This window comes from Alligator sinensis, unplaced genomic scaffold (genome assembly GCF_000455745.1).
Source record: "Alligator sinensis unplaced genomic scaffold, ASM45574v1 scaffold274_1, whole genome shotgun sequence".
Taxonomy (NCBI): domain Eukaryota; kingdom Metazoa; phylum Chordata; order Crocodylia; family Alligatoridae; genus Alligator; species Alligator sinensis.
The window spans coordinates 1,582,979-1,595,129 of NW_005842124.1; the positions used below are offsets into that span (position 1 = coordinate 1,582,979).

General features: G+C 45.2%; 1 long non-coding RNA gene across 1 annotated transcript in view; it reads right to left on the reverse strand.

The window, feature by feature from the left end:
- The window catches only part of LOC102371479, a 16,668-nt gene that overhangs the window by 363 nt on the left and 4,154 nt on the right, over window positions 1–12,151 (reverse strand). Inside the window, exon 3 of the long non-coding RNA XR_001358119.2 lies at window positions 1,103–1,356. This is a non-coding gene — a long non-coding RNA (uncharacterized LOC102371479). The remainder of the gene's footprint in view (window positions 1–1,102; window positions 1,357–12,151) is intronic.

Genomic DNA, 12,151 nt, shown 5'->3' on the forward strand with positions numbered 1-12,151 from the left:
TGAAAACCAACCATCTATTCCAGATGATGTAACAAGTGTACTGGATATGGGGTGTAGGGTGACATCAAGCCACCCTGAACAAATGTCTTCTTTAGGATTTTGTCTGGTGATGTATCAACCTTTTTTTGCCTATTTCTAGTAAATTTGGCAATGCATACTGCATTATCCCTGTCCTCTAATCCCTCCCCTAGTACTACCTTCCACACTTCTCCCTTTAATCTCTGGCTCTGTTCCCCACCCTACTTATTAACAATTTGCTTTTAACTTGAGCTGTTTCCTCTTCCATGATGCCTGAGCACTTGGAAGCATGAGAACATATCAGGGGAGAGTTTCTGCACCTATACAATCTATATCTATCCAAGTCCACAGAGAAGGTTATGAGTACAGTATGCTGCACTACTATGGCACACTCTTCAGGGGGGTTGCGAGACTTTCCCCAGTCATATAGTGTCTCTAGGGACTCGTTATTGCTCGTCTGTCTGGTTCTTCAAAATCAAAAGCTTTGCCCTTCTCCTCCTCCTGCCAACAGCATTTCATCCAGCCCCTGCTTAAGTTGCTCCTTGCTGTTGTTCAGTGTCCAGAGAATGATTTCATAGCCTGGTAGACTGGGCCCCTCAGAATCACTACTGGCATTGCAACTCCACCATTGTTCATGTGCTAGATCATCAGTTCCCAATCTGTGGTACGGGTACCATCAGTGGTACGCAGACAACCTGTCAGTGGTACCATTAACAGATTTATTATAATTACTCTATATGACAAAAAATTACTGGTGGTATTTAAGGTTGAACTGAAAAATGAGCTGGTGGTACTTAAGGTATGTGCTGGTGGTACTTCATTTTAAATTGGAGGTGCACAATCTGTCAGAGTTTGGGAACTGCTGTGTTAAATTATTCTGACTTGCAGCTTTTCAAAAAGCTTGAACATGCAAGCATCACGTACCATTCCTGACCTGCCATTTAATGTCAGTTTAATGACCCTGGGGAATATTATGACATAAAAGAAAGGAAACCATGGGACCTGGATTCTGAGCAACTACAAATACCACAAGCACAATGCTGGGATCTCATAATGTACTGTAGAAATAAGGAAGTGTGCTTACTGGTAGCAGTGAAGAGACAATGGGATACTTGTCCAGGCTTCACTGCCGCTTCGCAATGACACTCTCCTGGATATCACTAGTAAACGCAGCCAATTGTGCACTGTTGGCAGCTATCAAAAGTTATACCAATAGAAGCTTCCAGTGCAGGTCTCTGCTGCTTAGGTTTAATCTTTGTTGGAGGTCAGTTCAGGCTCAGAAGTGATTTGGAGAAATGGTCTAATCAGAAGAACAAAGGAAAGTTGTTCCAGTGAATGCTGGGGAAAAAGTAAAAAAGAACTTAGAAATGCAATGAAAAAAATATATGATGCTCACATAGTTTCACATGGAGTATGATATTTAAAAAAACTAAGCATTCATTGTTGAAAGATAATCTTTCCTTAAGGTAATCTAGCCTCAGAAAGTTAATTCAGTTTGAAGCTTTGTGGTTCCTTTGGACTCTTCATTACTGCGGGAGTCCCAAATTTCTGCAGCTGCAACATGCTGTCTTCCACTTGGGTCTACTTAAATGTCTGTGTCCCATCCTGTCACGATGATTCACACATCTATGGCCTACAGGCTAGATTGCTGCAATTCATTATAACTGGGCTGGAGGATTCTGCTGTTAAAGAGCTTGGAATACCTAGTCAAATTTAAAGCTATGGAATTGGCAGTAAGTATCTCAGAGAAAGGACTGGCCTATGTTGCAAGGCTTGTGGTTGCAGACAGCAGTAGCCACAGGGAGGCTGCCAGAGTATATACACACTTGCATGGCTTCTAGCAGCCACATATAACTCCTGTCAGAGTCACATGGCTCCACTTCAGCAGCTGTGCTGGCAGGGAGCACAAGTCCCCCTGCGAGACACCAGTTGTTAGAGGGGACACAGCAGCCAGCAGAAAGCAGATACATTTACACGCACCTTCTGTCTGCTGTCAGGTAATGGCAGTAGCCTTCTGTCACTTGCAGAGCTGGTGTTCCTCTGTGGCAGAATGAAGGGGTGAGAGTGAACACAGTCATAGTTTCATTGATTTTTCTGCTGGCAGAACTATGTAGCGTTGACCAGGAAAAGACCCCTTTCTCAGATAACTACGTCTACTGGAAGCTACATGCCTCAGAAACTACAGAGTTATATCGAGGAGGATGCTCATGAGAGCAGGACTTCAGAATCACTATTAAGCTCACAATCTTCTGAAAAGTGTGTGTGTCTAACTTGGCTTTGGCTTGCCTGTGACTTGGTTTTCTCAGATCCACAGTTACAGCCAGCAAAGTAATAAAAAGGGTTGAAGAGAAGTGTAAAGAAACATGAAGGCAAAAAGAAAGTTTGAGTGAGCATGAGTAAGCAAAAGGAAGATGGACGAAATAAAAGCTTGAACAACAAGCAAATATTTACTTGATTGACTTGGGGAAGGTAAAGAAAACCCTCCCTGGGACAACATTTGTAAATGTTGTTTGCCGATCTTTGGGAGGTATTCAGAGATGACTATGATAAATAAATGACAAAACTTGGGTAAACAGACAGAAAACAAGCTATGGAGGAATCAAGCTTTGGAGGACATAAGATGAGAAGGGTGGTTGCATCATCAGTAGTAATGGAACAGAAGAATGGAGAAGACAGGAGGAAAACTAAGTTCAATTTCAGATGTCATAAATGTGAGCCATCCAGGAAGCAGTGTTGGAGAGACATGCATGTCAATGTGATGACATGTACTATTGCTCATCAGTGCGCTGACATTAGGAAAGATGTTCCCTGTGGGGCTTTACCCTCCACAGTATTGGGGTAAAGCCCTGAACATATACAAACAGATGAAAAAGTGTAGAGCTAAGCAGGGACTGCAGGGGATCCTAGACTTGCATTGATGAATGCACTGATGTATGGCAGTCTGGTTACTCATGTCTAGTAGCAGGACTAAAGGATAAAGTAGCAGGACTAAAGCAGAACTAAGAGGAATGCTTAGCCAAGCTCTCATTACCCAGATGAAATTCATTTTTAAGCCCCTATCTCCTGAGAAACACCCTGCTCTGTGTACTTGTTGGTAAGACTGCAGGCAGAAAGGGGGTGTCAGACTTAAATCTCCTGAATGAGGAGAACATTATCTACAGTCCTACATTTACTCAATATTTTGTCACTGAATGAATTATGATTCAATAGTACGTGCATGTATTGCCAGTGTCTAAATTCATGACAAGCTTCTGGTGTAGGCATAAATGGATTAAAGTGCAAGGGAACTTCTGTACCAATCACTGTGACCACTAAATATATTTGATGAGAGAAGCTGAGAAAGATTCTCAGTATTCAGGTCAAGTCAAGAGAGACAAGAAATTGCTTCTTGCTAGAAACTGTATATTCCCAGAAAGTTAGAATCTAACACACTTCAAGGATTGCTATCGAGTGAGCTTGTTTGGACAGGTGCTCCCTCATTGATCCAGAATAAGGAAAATTAAAAGTAACCAATCAGAAATTAAGGAAATTGTGTTCTGTTGCAGTCAACTTTCTTTAAAATATATAATTAAAAGAATATAAAGGAAGATTTAACAGGGAGTAACAGCAGATGATGATGATCAGAAAGAGAACTATGGAGAGACCCTACAACCACATGGTTCTCTCCACTGTGGTGGTAGGTAGGATCCTGTGCTTGGATGTATTAGAAATGTTTGTGTGCCAGTGTGTGCATTGCCTCCAGTTAACATGAATAATAATTTTTTGTCATCCATCAGCCTCTTGCTGTATCTGAGGGCGGAGATTCACTTGAAATAATCATTGGAAAGATGAACAAGTTTTGGTTCTAGGAAACAGAATAATGTACAGTGCAGTGCTGTAGATGGGTTAATTAGCTCTGCCACTTAGTAGAGCTAATTTACCCACATAAAACACTGCAGGATTTCAGCATGACACTGCCTGGCCGCATAGGAATACTTGGAGAACTAACAATTGTCATACCCCCTCCCCCCACAACACACACACATACCTGTGCTTGTACTCCACTTGTAATACCTCTGCTTACCCACTGAGAACCCCTGTTATACCAAATGGGAGCTAGGTGTATCACTTTCCAAATGTGAAACAAAGTCACATTCGGTAACACAAAATTAGTATTATCCTGGACAGTTTGGGACAATTGACATACAGCTCACTTGTATGTCAGCATTGCTTTAGGTCTTCATATTCCGGGGCTTGTGCAGAAATTCGCTGCACCTAGTCTATGATTACATGGCTTGTTTTAAACTGAGTGATTGCAAATCAGGAGTGGTGTGCAGAGGTTTTCTGGTGCTGAGAGCTGTGCTGGGAACCAAATGTAAGTAACTCATGGTGGAAGGAGGAGCAGGTGGGATTGGGAGGGCTAGCAGGTCCATGGGGGGTGGGGAGGCGGTTGGCAGGTCTAGGTGGGGGTTGGCAGGATTGGGGATGGTGAGTCTGTGAGGGGGAGGGGGGAGGTTACAGTGTGGGGTTGTCAGTCTGGGGATAGAGGGATCTGGGGACTAAAAATAACCCAATCAGGGTCAGCACGGTAGGAAGAGAGCAACCCTGCGACTGGGGCAAGCGGCTAGGCTTTCCCAGCCTCAGGACTGTGCTCCCAGACATTCAATATATTGGGCTAACCCATTCACGATCTAAATTAGTTCACTTACTTAGGTGAACCAATGTAGCTGAGACCCACTATTTTTGGCCTGATTTAAGCCTCCTGAACATCTGCACAGATTGGCATTTAGATCAACGTAACCCTAATTAGGTTAATCTAAACGAGTGGTGGTGGATGGGTCATACTCGACCTGGCAGGATGTGAACAGTGGGGCCCCTCAGGGCTCGGTCCTGGGGCCTACACTGTTCAACATCTTCATTAGTGACTTGGACGAGGGGGTGGAAAATACGTTGTCCAAGTTTGCCGATGACCCCAAGATGTGGGGAGAGGTAGGCACGCTCGAAGGGAGAGAGAGGCTGCAATTAGACTTAGAGAGACTACAGAGGTGGGCAGATGATAATAGGATGGGGTTCAATGTAGATAAATGCAGGGTGCTGCACCTGGGGAGAAGGAATCCACAGCATACATACAAGCTGGGGAGCTCCCCCCTTGTGAGCACAGAGGCGGAAAGGGATCTTAGAGTCATTATTGACTCCAAGATGAACATGAGCCGCCAATGCCAGACTGCAGCCAGCAAAGCCAGCCATACCTTGTCATGCATCCAAAGATGCATCTCAAATCAGTCCAGAGAGGTGATACTCCCCCTCTACGTGACATTGGTCAGGCCTCAACTGGAGTACTGTGTCCAGTTTTGGGCACCACACTTTAAGAAGGACGTGGCCTGCCTTGAGAGGGTTCAGAGGAGGGCCACCCACTTGGTTGGAGGGCAAAAGGGCAGGCCCTATGAAGACAGGCTCAGGGACCTGAACCTGTTCAGCCTCAGCAAGCAGAGGCTAAGGGGGATTTGGTGGCTGCCTACAAACTTGTTAGGGGAGATCAGCAGCAAATAGGAAGAGCCCCATTCTCCCCAGCAGCACCTGGGGTGATGAGGAACAATGGCCAGAAGCTGCTATAGAATCGGTTCAGGTTAGAGATTAGGAGGCACTATTTTGCTATCAGGGTAGCTAGGATCTGGAACCAATTTTCTAGGGAAGTGGTTCTTGCTCCTACCTTGGATAAATTAAAAAAGAGGTTGGATGAACACCTGTCTGGGGTCATGTGATCCCAGCGTGTGCTCCAACCAGTGGAGGGGGTTTAGACTAGATGATCTATTCAGGTCCCTTCTGACCCCTAACTACTATGAAACTATGAAACTAAACGTAACGTCTGCACATACCCCTTGCTAATTGTGTTTGAGAGTTTCCTACAAATGATGGTACCTCTTTTGAACTGACATATTCTCATTTCCTGATGATTGGTTGATCTGTGTCTGCTTCTGAATGTTATGAAATTGAATCATTAACATAGAATTTGAGGTAAGTAGCTTCCATATTTCTCCATATGGCAGGGGGGCAATAATGATTTTTCTCACTTCAAGATATAGTAATGTCCTTGTTTATCCTGGTAGAATGTTTTTTCTTGATGATGGCCAACTGGGTCAACTAATCAATTGACACAATTCTAAAATCCCTCTCTATTGAGCTTTCCGGATCCTTCAGAACATTTGATGATACCTTCATTCTTTTCTGCAAAGATGTTCCCTTTACTTTGGAAATGTTTCTGCCCTTGGCTGGCTCTTATCTTTGTTGCTTGGATATAATAAAATCACAAGGCATTAACAGATTGCAGGGAATTATCCTTCTTCTGCTCTGTTTTTGGTTTTACCTCACACACCACACCAGGGGTGGGCAATTATTTCGGGTGGAGGGTGGCTTACTGAGTTTTGGCAAGCCATTGAGGGTCGCATGACAGGCAGCCAGGGGCAGATATATATTAATTTTCTACATTTTTAGGGGCCCCGTGGGCTGGATAGAATGGCCTGGCAGGCTACATCTGGCCTGCAGGCCACATTTTGCCCACCCCTGCACCACACCATTTTCTTTTTCTCTCTTACTGTGACTATGTAAACCTCATCTTCCCAAATGCCTGAAGTGTTCCTTGCTCTTCCTTCCCTGACAGATTCCTTGCTATTATGTAACCACCAGACTGAAACTTCGAATCTAGTGCTCTGCTTTCTTCTTCTAGTACCCAATTTTAGATTTTTTGTATAGTTCGAATATGATTCTTTCATCAGCTCTTTCAGTAGTCGTCATCTGTTTGGGAGGTGACACCTTCATGCTCTGGCCTCAATCCAAATAAGTAAACAGAAGAGAAGTAAGAAAACTGTTGCTTTATTAACCACTATTTAGTTCCTGCCAGATTGGCTCCTGTTTCTCTAGAGTTCTGAGCATGAAGAGTAATGTTTATTTAAATCAAGATGGATTTGCTTGCGGAAAGTAAAGAGTTGCTTCAGAATTTTGCATAGCTGTGTATTCTGCTTTTAAACAAGTGGTTTTCATTTTTTCCCTTGGCCGCAGTGTACCTTTGCATGAAACGCAAATGTCATATCAGAAATCACTGAGTATTTTCTCAGCAATATTTTACCAGACTGACTTGCTGTATGGCAGGTTTGCACAAATTTTGTGAAATTATCTATAATGACTGGATTATGTTCAAATCATTTTATTTTTCTCCAAATCAACATGATCAACGCAAGTATTTCAAATGGTGTTGTAGAAATACCAGTAACACTTTGCAGACCTGCTCTGCCAGGTAGGTTTGATGTTTTTTGCTTTACAGTTTTACAGACTCTTGTGGTACAATGTTCTATGTCCTATTGTGTTTTAGACCAAACAACCCTAGCCTCTGACTATGATTACTACTGGTTCTGTCTCATGCAAACCATTTCCTACAGGTTCCTACAGGTTGCCTTGTCCCGCAGTACCACTGGAATGAATATACAGTTGGAATCATTTGCAGGGAAACTGTCAGCCCTCATAAGATTCTCTTTTTCTTTCCTACAAACTCAATTTGTTAGCTCTAATTCTTCTAACTGTAAAAATTGGCTTGCTTAGCCTTGTATTATCACCTCAGGACATTTGTTCTTGCTATTGGGTTTGATATATTGCACTCATTTGCTTTCAGAGTGGGGAAAATAAATGTAGTTGGCAAAATTCTCTCCATGGCTCTTATTTTGCACATTCCTTCCTTGAATAATTGCCCAAACATTCTTAGGATCATACTCTACTGTGCTTTCCCTCATGTATACCTCCATATTTAAGGGTTTCCTGGATAATAGCATCAATGTTCACTTTCTCAGGATATTTTACAGTTAAATTCAAACTGAAATGTCTGAAACCCACCCAGAACTGTAAGGATTTAGTTGAGATAATTGTTATTTCATATTTGTAATGAATTATCACCATTCTAGATCAGGGTGCCCAACCCCTGGCCCACAGGCCAGCCCAGTCCATGGAGCTGTATCACTTGGCCTGCCAGGTGAGAGTGATGGCAGTGTTAATTGCTACTGCTCTCCAAGTTGACACTCTGTGGGAAGCATGGTGGGCCAGATAACACAGAACTGTGCACTATATTGGGTGCATGGGGCTGGGGCAGTGTTGGGGCAGGGCAGTGTGAGGCTGGATTCCAATGTGCAAGGCTGGGCTCAGGCAGCATGGGGACTGATATGAACATGCTGGGCCTGATCTGGGCATGTGGGGCCTAACCCCACGTGCCATCCCTGCAAGGGATCCAGTCTGCAGACTGGCCCCACACCACTCATCTGGCCCGTGAGGCTGAAAGGTTGAGCACTACTGCTCTAGATTGCAAATTATGGTGTGTGGAAGAGAGATTCTCTGAACCTTGATGTTAAAGTCTACTGCAGAGCTAGACATGCCAGTTTCTCAGAAGGCAAACTGTAGCTCTTCTCTCTCAGCATTAGAGTACTGGATACTTAGGCAGACACCCAGAGATTTTCCTCACGATGCTGGTATAGGTTTACCCCTAACTCCTTATTTGAGGTATCAGTATGCAAAAAGAACTGTTGTTAAAAATCTGGGTAGGCCCAAATTATTGAATTGGCTGGGATATAAATCAGTTGTTCCAAAACTCATTAGTGTAGTTACCTTGGTTACACTGACTGGCTGACAGGTAGCTGTTGTTTTCCCTGAACACTTTTTAAGCTGAGGTATTTGGGATTGCAAAGGAAGTCACACAGTCAAAAATCCTTATACATTCCTTGTAATAGGATAGGGAATGTAGCCAATATTTAACTTCCCTCATCATAAAAGAGGCTTTTTCTTTCAAAGGTTGTGCAACAGGTATGTCTTTTGGATCCATTTTAGAACTCTCAGCTGATAGCATCCTTCTACAATGACTCACCTCCCACTTAAATTACATTTATTTAGTCATAATTTGATATTACATTTCTGATGACTTTTGACAACTTTCCTGATATACTCCATACAGAAATCCCTGACATCTTTGCTATAGATGAGGACATTGCCAAAGAAGTACAAGGAGATTTCGTGTCTCAGATTTTTCATACATTTCTCCATTAAACACTAAGGTGCCACAGGGTATTAGGGGATCTAAAAAGAATGAGAACCAATTCTTATGATGTCTAAGGTGTGACAAATGCTGTCAAATGTGCACTTACTTCACTTCTGAATCCCTTATGATAAGCCTTGCTTTGATCAAGGGTAACATAAGTTTCTAAGTAAACTATCAAGGATCTTTGAAATTCTAGATAAAGGATTTCTGGAATGACTATTTTGTTTACTTCTTTATAGCTTGTATGTAGCTGCAATGTCCTATAATTTTTCCTGATATGTACCATTGGTGAGGAAGTGGTAATTTTGACTTTTTGTCTAGCTTGACAGATTTCTTATGCAGCTCTTCACGTCATGATAGAATTGATCAAAAGAATGGTTTTATATGGCTTCTAGACAGAAGTCTTTATAATTTTATTAATGATTATTGTCAAAATTTAAGTACAATCTACATTTTAATCAATGCTTGCAAAGTTGTTGTATACTTCAGTTCTCTGTCCACTTCCTGTTTTTCTTTTATAAGGTATTACAAATTAAAAGAAAGACCCCTACATCATTATGGATGTGTGTGATATGTTTGGCTAGCACTGGAGAGAGGATATTTACTTCCTCTTAAGGAGGGCACATCTCCTGGCTTCTGTGGCAGGTGCCTAGGATAGACAGTGGCAACCAACCATAGTCATCCCGTCACAGTTGCAACAACCTTCGGGGAATCTGCAGGCTGGAGCAGAAGTTCTATGAGGGACTATGTTAAGGGAGATACCAGTAAGCTTCCAGGAAACCCTATGTGCTTGGTAGGCCTGTGCGAAGCAGCAAGTATTTGATTTGGATTCAGATTCGGCTGATTCGAGGGACAGTGATTCAACTCGGTGACTGGAATCGCTGTCCTGATTCGATTCGGCTGATTCAGATTTGGAGATTCGACTGCTGAGTCAGCTACTGAAGCTTCAGACAGCTGTAACAGATAGGGATATGTTCTCAGGCGGTGAGGTAGGGAGGGAGTGAGGCTAAGCCTAAGGAATGGACCGGGGGAGAGGTGTCATTCCTGGGGCTGCACTGTGCTCCTCCTGTCTCCCTGCACCTGGGCTCTGCCTATCCCCATCCACCCCAGCTCCTGGGCTGCGCCGTGCTGTGGTTCAGGCAGCTGGTGTCAGCTGCTCCTGGGGCCACTGCAGCAGGGGCTGGGGGGAGTGGCAGCAAGTGGAGCTGGGCAGCGCAGGACATGGCGCAGCTTATCTGCACTCACCCTAGCCCCCGCTGCAGCAGGTCTGGGAGAGACTGGTGCCAGCTGCAACAGAACTGTTAGTGGGTGCGGGGGAGGCATGGCATGCCTCTTGCTGCTCCATGCCCCCCGGGAGGGCTACAGGCTGGGGGGGTTGCGTTGGGCTCTTCCCAGGGGTGCGTGCCCCCAGATCTGCATGTGGGACAACAGCAGGTTGCCACTGCAGGCAGGGGCTGGTGGTGGCACCAGGCTGATTCTTCCTGGTGTTCAATTAAAACGTTCAATTATTTCTCCATGGGACAAACAGATTCACTCTCTAAATGCTGCAGAAATACTTGACCTTTCATCCCTTACATTTCTTTGATTGTTCCCTGAGTTTGCATCCATTTACTCAGCACCAGAAACGCCTGCTCTTTGGATTCAGATTCGGCTGATTCGAGGGACAGTGATTCAACTCGGTGACTGGAATCGCTGTCCTGATTCGATTCGGCTGATTCAGATTTGGAGATTCGACTGCTGAGTCAGCTACTGAAGCTTCAGACAGCTGTAACAGATAGGGATATGTTCTCAGGCGGTGAGGTAGGGAGGGAGTGAGGCTAAGCCTAAGGAATGGACCGGGGGAGAGGTGTCATTCCTGGGGCTGCACTGTGCTCCTCCTGTCTCCCTGCACCTGGGCTCTGCCTATCCCCATCCACCCCAGCTCCTGGGCTGCGCCGTGCTGTGGTTCAGGCAGCTGGTGTCAGCTGCTCCTGGGGCCACTGCAGCAGGGGCTGGGGGGAGTGGCAGCAAGTGGAGCTGGGCAGCGCAGGACATGGCGCAGCTTATCTGCACTCACCCTAGCCCCCGCTGCAGCAGGTCTGGGAGAGACTGGTGCCAGCTGCAACAGAACTGTTAGTGGGTGCGGGGGAGGCATGGCATGCCTCTTGCTGCTCCATGCCCCCCGGGAGGGCTACAGGCTGGGGGGGTTGCGTTGGGCTCTTCCCAGGGGTGCGTGCCCCCAGATCTGCATGTGGGACAACAGCAGGTTGCCACTGCAGGCAGGGGCTGGTGGTGGCACCAGGCTGATTCTTCCTGGTGTTCAATTAAAACGTTCAATTATTTCTCCATGGGACAAACAGATTCACTCTCTAAATGCTGCAGAAATACTTGACCTTTCATCCCTTACATTTCTTTGATTGTTCCCTGAGTTTGCATCCATTTACTCAGCACCAGAAACGCCTGCTCTATTAAGACGTATAGATAGCCTGTCGTAAGTAATAAATTTTCAATTGCCACCACTTTGTTGACTGTCCATGTCCACTAGGTGGAGCACACTCTGAATTTAACAAATCTTCAGTGGATGCATCTCCACAAAACACTTACTGCAGTTGCCTAATTAGCTCTGCAGGAAAGCATTACCATCTATTTGAGCAGTGCTATTAGGCTAAAGTAAACTAATTAACTCTGCCATAGGATGGTACTGCTCAACACAAGTATTCTCAGGTGGAGTTATTTAATGTGTTGCAGCACATGTATAGATGGTGACTGAGGCTGGCTGTGGCACAAACGTGCTACAGTGCGGGGCTACCCTCATAGGTGATGCATGATGCCCCCCTCGCCACCGACACTGCTGTGGTCTAGGTGGTCCCTGCTCAGCCTGCTTACGCCACTGACGTCACCGCGGCTGCCTGCAGGCAGTCCCCACTTGTCACCACCATGCCCCCACTGCCGACACTGCTGCTGCCTGTGGGCAGCTGCCATGCCCCCACAGCCTCAGGAGGCACGAGTCGTTAATGAGCACCCTCATGCCCCAGCCAGCCCCTCCACAGCATGCTGAGCCAGGGTAGAGCAGCTCTGGGCTGGCAGCCCCTGGCAGCCAGGGTT